We start from the raw sequence: 8,390 nt of genomic DNA, 5'->3' as shown, positions 1-8,390 counted from the left end.
TGGATTCTATTGGCCAGGATTTTATTCAGGATTTTTGCATCTATGTTCATGAGAGATATTGGCCTGTAGTTTCCTATTTTGGTGGTGTCATTGCCTGATTTTGGTATCACGGATATGTTTACTTCATAGAATGAGTCTGGGAGAATTCCATCTTTTTCTATTTTCTTTAATACTTTATGTGGAATTGTTGACAATTCTTCTCTGAATGTTTGATAAAATTCACTTGTAAAACCATCTGCTCCAGGGATTTTTGTTGGAGGTTATTTTTATTATCTTTTCAATTCCCTCTTTTATAACAGATCTGTTCAGGTTTCTATTTCAGTCTGTGTCAGTTTAGGTAGGTTGTGAGTTTCTAAGTATTTCTCTATTTCCTCTAGGTTTTCATATTTCCTTATAGTATAGTTTTTCATAATATTCCATTATTAAGCTTTTTTATTTTGGTTCTGTTGTCACATTGCCCCTTTCATCTCTTATTCAGATTATTTGTCTTTCTTTTTCGTTGTTAGTTTTTCAAGTGGTTTGTTAATTTCATTAACCTTTTCAAAGAACAAATTCCTGATTTCATTGATTATTTAAATTGTTTTTCTGTTTTCTACTTCATTTATTTCTGCCCTAGTTTTTATAATTTCAGGTTTTTTAGAAGGAGTCCCTTTTTCTTGCTGTTTTTTTCAATTTGTTGGAGATGTTGGGTTAGAGAGTCAATTATTTTTTTTTCTTGCCTTTTCATGTTATTGCTTTTTGCTATAAATTGACCTCTGATTATTGCTTTGGCTGTTTCCCAGAGATTTTGGTAAATTGTGTTTTCATGGTCATTTATTTCAATACATTTTTAAATTTCCTTTTTTATTGCTTCTATTAACCTGTCATGTTCAAGCAAGGTGTTGTTCAGCTTCCAAATGGTTTTTTTCTCCTTTGTCCTCTTGTTATTAATCTCTAATTTTGTAGCGTTGTAGTCTGAAAAGATGTTTGTATTATTTCTATGTTTTTAAATTTATTGCTGCTTGCCTTGTGACCTAAAATATGATCTATTCTGGAGAACATTCCATGCACTTTGGGGAAGAAGGTATACTGTGCTTTTTTGGAGGGGTGAGGGTTGCATTAGTCTACATATATACCTATGAGACAGAGTTGGTTTGTTGTGTGGTTTAATTCTTCAGCATCTTTGTTGAGTTTCTTTCTGGTAGTTCTATCTTTTTTTTTTGAGACTGGTATATTGAAGTCTCCAAGTACTATAGTATTGTTGTCTATTTTCTTTTTCTGTTTTGTTAATGTTTGTTTTTTTATATTTTGCAACTCTATCATTTGCTGTATAGATGTTTGTTATTGTTATGTCCTCTTGTTACATTGATCCTTTAGGCATTATGTAGTGACCTTCCTTGTCCTTTGTGAGGGTTCTTGCATTGAAATCTACTTTACTAGAGATTAATATCACTCCTCCTCCTTTTTTTCTGATTGCCATTTGCTTGGTATATTTTTCCCCACTCTTTTATTTTTCATCTTTCTTTATCTTCATTTTTCAGGCGTGTCTCTTATAGACAGTATATTGATGGATTTTGTTTTTTATCCCATCTGCTACTCTTTTTCTCTCCAGTGGTGCGTTTAAGTCATTCACACTCAGTATGATTATTGGGAGGCAAGGTTTTATTGCTATCAATGTGCTGAGTTCTTTTTGGTGTTGTTGCTGGTTACTTTTGTCCATCCTGCTTTGTGTAGCACCTCTGTAAGGAGGACATCTCTAAGTGTTTCTTGCAATGCTTGTCTTGTTTTTATAAACTCCCTTAGGTTCTGCTTTTCTGAGAATATCTTGATCTCACCTTCATATTTGATGGACAGTTTTTGTGGATATAGTATTTTTGGTTGACAGTTGTGTTCTTTGAGTGCTCAATATATGTCATTCCACTGTCTTCTTGCTCACATGGTTTCTGCTAAGAAACTGGCACTTGATCTTTTTTGCTCCCTTTATGGGTTACTCTTTTTTTCTCCCTCACTGCTTTCAGAATTCTCTACTTATCTTTGGTTCTGGAAAATTTGACTATGATATGTCTTGGTGTTTTTCTTTTGGGGTCTATACATGGTGTTCGTTGAGCTTCTTGAATATATATTCTCTCATTCTTCATTATGCCTGGAAAGTTTTCTTCTAGTAATTCTTCCACTTTCTCAGTGCCATTACTTACTTCTTCCTGTTCTGAGATTCCAGTTATACTCGTGCTATTCCTCTTGATGGTGTCCCACAATATTCTTAGGCTTTCTTCTTTTTCCTTCCTTTTTGATTCTGCTTTTTGTTCTAGTAGATCGGTGGGATTCTACTTTTATTTTATTGGTTCTGTGTTCCATCTCTTTAGCTCTGTTCATATGTCCCTTCATCATGTTGACAGCATCTGAAACATTCATCCTCATGTTTTAGATTGTGGTTTCTTGTTTTCCCAGAGCCTCTAATGCCTTGTTTGTTTTATCTACATTGCTTTGGATTTTTTTTAAGTTCCTCTTCACTTTGGCTTACAGTGTCCTGTAATTCTTCAAGTTTGTCCTTCACTGATTGAAAATATTCAATCATTGTTCTTTTAAATTCTGTGTCAGAAAGTTCCATCAGACTTTCTGGTCTCAGGAAATCCATTGATACTGTGTTCGTTTTTGGAGGTGACATCCTGTTTTGGATATGTGTAGGGTGTGAGGTAGCCTGCTTCCTACATGACATTGCTGTGGTAGAGTTTTTCACACTGAAGACATAGCAGGCTTTTGGTCTGATGTCACTGCTCCAGAAAATGGTGGGGCAGCTACACTGCCTGAGTTTCTTTCTGAACTTTTGACTCAAGAGAAGTCTTACTTCAGTTTGGGGGAGATAAGACCTGTGAATTAGCAGCTACTGTGTCAGACAACTGCTGGAGCTAAGCCAGTCCAAGGTGCTCTGGGCTAAAAGCAGCTCACATCTTGGGAAAGGAGAGGAAATGAAATAGGTTCACCTGTAATACTAATGTTTCTGGAGCAGTTCAGAGGGTCTACAGTGGGTCATCCTCCAGGCATTGGGACTGGAGAGTCCAGGCTGTGGGTCCAAATAGTGGAGTTAGGTCCTCCAGAAGGCAGGGGCAGGACTTCCAGGCAGTGGGGTGGGACTTCCAGGTGGCAGGGGTGGGACTTCTAGGCAGCAGGCAGAGTGTTCAGGCAATGAGACAGGGACTTTAGAGGCGAATGGTTGATGCCTGGCTTCTAGACAGCAAAAGGGAGCTTCCAGGAAGCTGGGCAAGGTCTTTCAGGCAATAGGTTCAGGGGTCCAGGTGGCAAGCCAGGGGGGAGGGGCTCTAGTCAGAGGGGATAGGCCCTGCCAGGTAGTGGTGCTGCAGTCTAGTGCTCCAGGCAAGAGACTAATCCAGGACACACTAAGAAATTTTTAAGGCAGATACCTAGCTAACTGACTGGATAAGTGACACAGAACAGAAGCAACACAACACAGAAGCAATGTGCCCTTGGCCAGCAGAAACATCCTTTCTGGCTAGTACTTATGAAGACTGGTCATGAAGCCATATAATTCAGCCTACTTGATATTATTTCCAGAGAGCTTAAAAGACATTGATATTGAGTGGATTCCATAGTGACCCTTTAAGATAGGGTCAAGCTGACCCATGGGATTTTCAAGGCTGTAACCTTCAGAGAAACATATTGCCTGATCTTCCTCCCATGATGAGTATGAACCATGAACAATCATCAGTCTTCTGTTTAGCAACCAAGCACTTTATTGCACCACCCGGGCTTCTAGACAGGGGATGGTGGTTGTTCTTCATTGCTGTGAAGTTGGAGCTGACTCATAGTCAACCTTCCAGTGGGTTTTTAGAAATTATAAATCACATGTGACTTGATAGTATGTAATAACAACAACATAAATCACATGGCTATGAACAGCCCATCTTTCTCCCAAGTACTAGGTGGTGCGTTCAAATCACCTATATTTGGGTTTACAACACAACTTCCTGTTCTCTAGGCCACCAGAGCTTCCCGAATAGAGGGTGTTGAGTGGAATTAACCCCTTGATCTACTCTTGGAAAGACATTAAGAAGAATTTGAGCAGTATCAGCAGAGTGAATTCTAGTGGAGTGACTCCTGTTAGAATCTGCCATTCTAGGCAAGAAAGAAATAGAAGGAGATGTGAGAGAAAAACAAATATCCAGTTTCATATATTAACTCTTGAACTGATGTGTTACCCTATTTATGCCTTTATATAATGCTGAGGTAAGAAATTTTTGTGCCATATATTCCAATATTTACCTCTAAAAGGAGAAATTTTTCTAATCCAGAGAAATTCCTTTAAGTTAATTACCTTGTATATTTGTGCAAAAATTAAAAAACAACCTAAAAACCTTTAATATATAAAAATTAAACAGGAAAGTTAGAAAAAATGATAATGCCTATGTTGTTGTTGTTGATTGCCATCATGTCAAGCTCAACTCATAGTGACCCTATGAACAAAAGATCTGAAGCCTTTCTATGACTATCATTATTTATCAAAGTTCATAGAGTTTCCAGAAGCATGTTGTTTAGAAAGTGGATGTCATTCCTGCTTCTAAACTTGTCTTAAGCTGAGAGATCCACCAAACACTGCCCACCATGGGTAACCATTATGGCATTTGATACCCCAAATGGCACAAGGTCACCATCATAACAGCCCCAGATTACCTCAGTATTGCAAATTGACAGAAGAGTGCTGTACCACTTGGAAGAATATTCCTCCAAATTGTAAGAACAACTGACTTTTCAATACAAAGGCCCTTCATGAGGTCTTGTTGACTCTAAACAAGAGGTTTAAATAAAGAACAACCAATATAATAAGTTGTTGTTGTTGTGATATGCCATCAAGTTACCTGCAACTTGTAGCAACCTTATGCACAGCAGCTCTGAACCTTTCCTTTTCCTGAGCCAGTCTCACTAATTCCAACACACTGACTCCCATTGCCCCAGTTACTGTATCAATCCATCTCATCCTAGATATTCCTCTCCTGCACTCACTCCACCCTGCCAAGCATGACCAAAGACCAGTGTCTCCCAGCCACATGCCCAAAGCATGTGAGATAGAGTTTGAAAATCTTTGCCTCCAAGGAGAGACTTGGTTTCACCCTCTCCAAGACAGACCTATTTGTTTTCTTGGCAGCCCAAGGTATGTTCAAGACTCTTCTCTAGCACTACAACCCAAAGGCATCATCAATTCTTCTTCTGTCATCCTTAGTCATTGTCTAGTTCTCTGAAGTATAACAAGTAATTGTGAAGACTATGGCCTGATTAGGTGCAACTTAGTCTCTAGACTGACGTCGCTACTTTTCAGCACTCTGGAGAGGCCCCCAACAAGCAGATTTTCCCAATGCAATTTGTATTTTTATTTTCTGACTGCTAGTGTTAAAAGTGTTGATTGTGGAGCTGAGCAATCTACTACTGTTAACCACTTCAATCTCTTCTCCATCTCTCATAGTGCTGCCAGTTGGCCCAGTGGTGAGAATCTTTGTCTTCTTGATGTTGAGCTTCGATCCGTATTGAAGACTACAGACCTTGACCTTCTGCAGCAAGAGCTTCAGGATCTTCTTCAGTTTTAGCAAGCAAGTTTGTGTCATCTGCATATCATAGTTCTATAGACTAAAATAAAATAAAAATGGTATGGTGTGATAAATAGTAGAGGTCAAAGGGGTGGATGGTGAAAAAGTGGAATATTTTTCTGCCATATTTTCCAAACCTGACATATCTACAATGGATTCTAATGATTCCCCATCAGGGAAAACCCCCACCTTCCCATCCAACCAGGCACATTGGTATTGCTGGACATGAACCTTTGGAAGTACTGATGTAGAAAAAGATTGAAAAGATTGAGATCCATTAGCAAAATGGGAAAGCCACTAAGCTGAAATCTGATTAAATTGAATTTGAGTGCTCCAAAGTGATAGGTAGATAGATAGATAGATAGATAGATAGATAGATAGATAGATAGATAAACTTGGTGGTAAGAAGTTTGCTACCAACCCAAAAGCTGGTGATTTGAACTCACTAGTTGCTCCACAGGAGGAAGATGGGCAATCTCTTCTCATAAGATTTACGACTTCTGAAAACCCACCGGAGGGTCAGCTGTGAGTTGGTTCTGACTTCACAGCACACAACAAAAACAGCTGTTCATAATTATATTTTGGCAAAATAACGTTGTCAAACTCTACCCACTGCTTTTATTATATCTCATTTCATTTAAGTCAATTTTCATTGGTTTGTACTAATGTCCTGAATATTTTTAATAGTTTTGGGGGAATGCTAGTTCTCAAAGGAAAAAATCTTTTGCTCTGTAAATAGTGGGAGTACTGGCATAAGAAGTCAGACATTATGAATAAATAACTTGCATACAACTACTCAATTTAACATAGAAATTTTCTTAAGGATTATACTTTTTTTATAGGCAAATGAAAGTTTTATTTATTTAAACCATTTCTAAGAATTGTTTCAAATGTTTTGTGTACAATATTCAAGCCTTCAGAGATCATGTATCATCCAGGTCTGTAGAATTTCATTGTCATTTGAAACAAGGGCTTTTCTGTTCTCGTATGTCCAGAAGCCATTCAGATCCGTTAGAATGGTACTTACTGTGTCTCCCTGATTGCTGTTGATTAAATCTTGAAGAGAGATTCTTAAAGGATCCTTTGGCTTTACCATATCAAAGATTTCATCCTTGACATCTTGAAATGAAACAGGATCTTGTTCATGGATTTTCATTAGTTCCTGTATGGCCCTAAAAAAATAATTAAGAGAAAAGACATTCAGGTATCCTTTGTTCTCGATATCAAGCAGTTTGAAAATATACTGCAGAGCTGCTGATTCTTTTTGGTTTTCTAATGCAAGAACAAAGTCTAGGTAGGTCTTGTAGTACATTTCTCCATCATAAGTGAGACATTCCTGGAAAACACGGTCTAAGAAGACATTGATCATAGTTGCAGTTCCATAGCGTGAGAGTTCTTCTTTACTGAGCATGCCATTGTGATCCTTATCAAGATTCAAATACTGGCAATACTGGCCTTAAACCCCCAGTGCAGAGGGAGCAGAAAATCCGTTTGATTCTTGACTTTCTTGAGACAGTTCCTCATCCCTTAGCTCCAATAAATCATTTAGGAAGCTGCGTGCTAAAATATCTTGAATTTTTATCTTTCCTGTTCTTAGAGGATCTAAAAAGAAGAAGAACTTCCTAACAGCAGTACAAACACAGAAAGAATAAAAGGATTTTTCCAGCCTATGTAATTGTGGCAGAGTAGGGATAAGTTCCAATATGTAATTTTCTAAATCAGATTCTCGAAGGTACTGTTGTCCTGCAACATCATATAAATTGAGTCCTACTCTTGTTTGGTGAAGCCAAACTTTTCTCATGACATAATTAAAAAACTGCATTAGAAATTGTTAGAAATTCTTCCATAGGAATCTGTATGAAGGAGTTTAGCAACGATTTATGATGTAAAAAATTGCCTATACTTTGGTCCAGCTTTGTCACCAACCTTCAAGAAACTTTCATAATTTATCATCTCTTCCTCTCCAACCATAGGCGGTGTCTGGGGTTTGTCCAGCAAGAATCGTAAGTTCTGTAGTTCTTCATTATCTAATAGTTCTCCGCTGTTCCTCTGCAGAAAGAAGGTTCTGGATTCTTCTCTTAATTTCTGGAGCAAGACTTCATCTTCAGCTGGCAGCCTATAATAAAATCGAGGTATAGTTTTATAGAATCATTTGTGTTTCTTCTAACTCCTTTCCATTCTGAGTAGAATTTGGTAAATAAATGCATTTCTTCATCTTTTAATTCTTGCTCACTTTTTTTGTTTGTTTGTTTGGACCAGAGTCGGACCTCACTATCCATCGGCAAAGAACTTCTTTTCAGTCCATGGCTGCCTCCCGCTCTGTAGCTTCTGCATTTGCTATTTACTAACTGATCCACCCTCGACCAGCGCAGGCGTCAGATCAGGATTATACTTTTATATTTGTTGATGGCATTTGCGCAAAGGAAAGCTCTGAATATAAGGGCATCAGTCCAGTATTTATAGAGAAAGTTTTTCTTTTCACTAGTTGGTATAGCTAAACTGAATGATATTCTCACTAGTACTGACAGTGAGTGTGAAGTTACACACTTGTCAGCTTGCGTGTTTCTCTACCTGAAAGAGTAAGAAGTACTATTAACCCATTAAAACTGAATGAGTAAATGAGAAGTAAATAAATGCTCCCTAAACCCACTTCCTTCAAGTAAATTTTGATTCAGCAGCACAATAAGATAGCTTAGAACTTCTCCATTGGGTTTCTAAGGCTGTAATTCTTTATGGGAGCTGACTCCCTCAGCTTTCTCTCACTGAGCAACTGGTGGTTTTAAAAAGATAACCTTTCAATTAAGAACTGAACCTTTA

At 37.8% G+C, this 8,390-nt stretch overlaps 1 pseudogene; it reads right to left on the bottom strand.

The window, feature by feature from the left end:
• Positions 1-6,496: 6,496 nt before the first annotated feature.
• On the bottom strand, positions 6,497-7,878 carry LOC102849743 (annotated as a pseudogene).
• Between the last annotated feature and the right edge of the window lie 512 nt (positions 7,879-8,390).

Source organism: Elephantulus edwardii, unplaced genomic scaffold (genome assembly GCF_000299155.1).
Source record: "Elephantulus edwardii isolate Elephantulus edwardi_28Jun2011 unplaced genomic scaffold, EleEdw1.0 scaffold00056, whole genome shotgun sequence".
In the NCBI taxonomy this organism is placed as follows: domain Eukaryota; kingdom Metazoa; phylum Chordata; class Mammalia; order Macroscelidea; family Macroscelididae; genus Elephantulus; species Elephantulus edwardii.
Note: the sequence above shows the minus strand (reverse complement) of the source record. Positions and strands in the feature narration are given on the sequence as shown.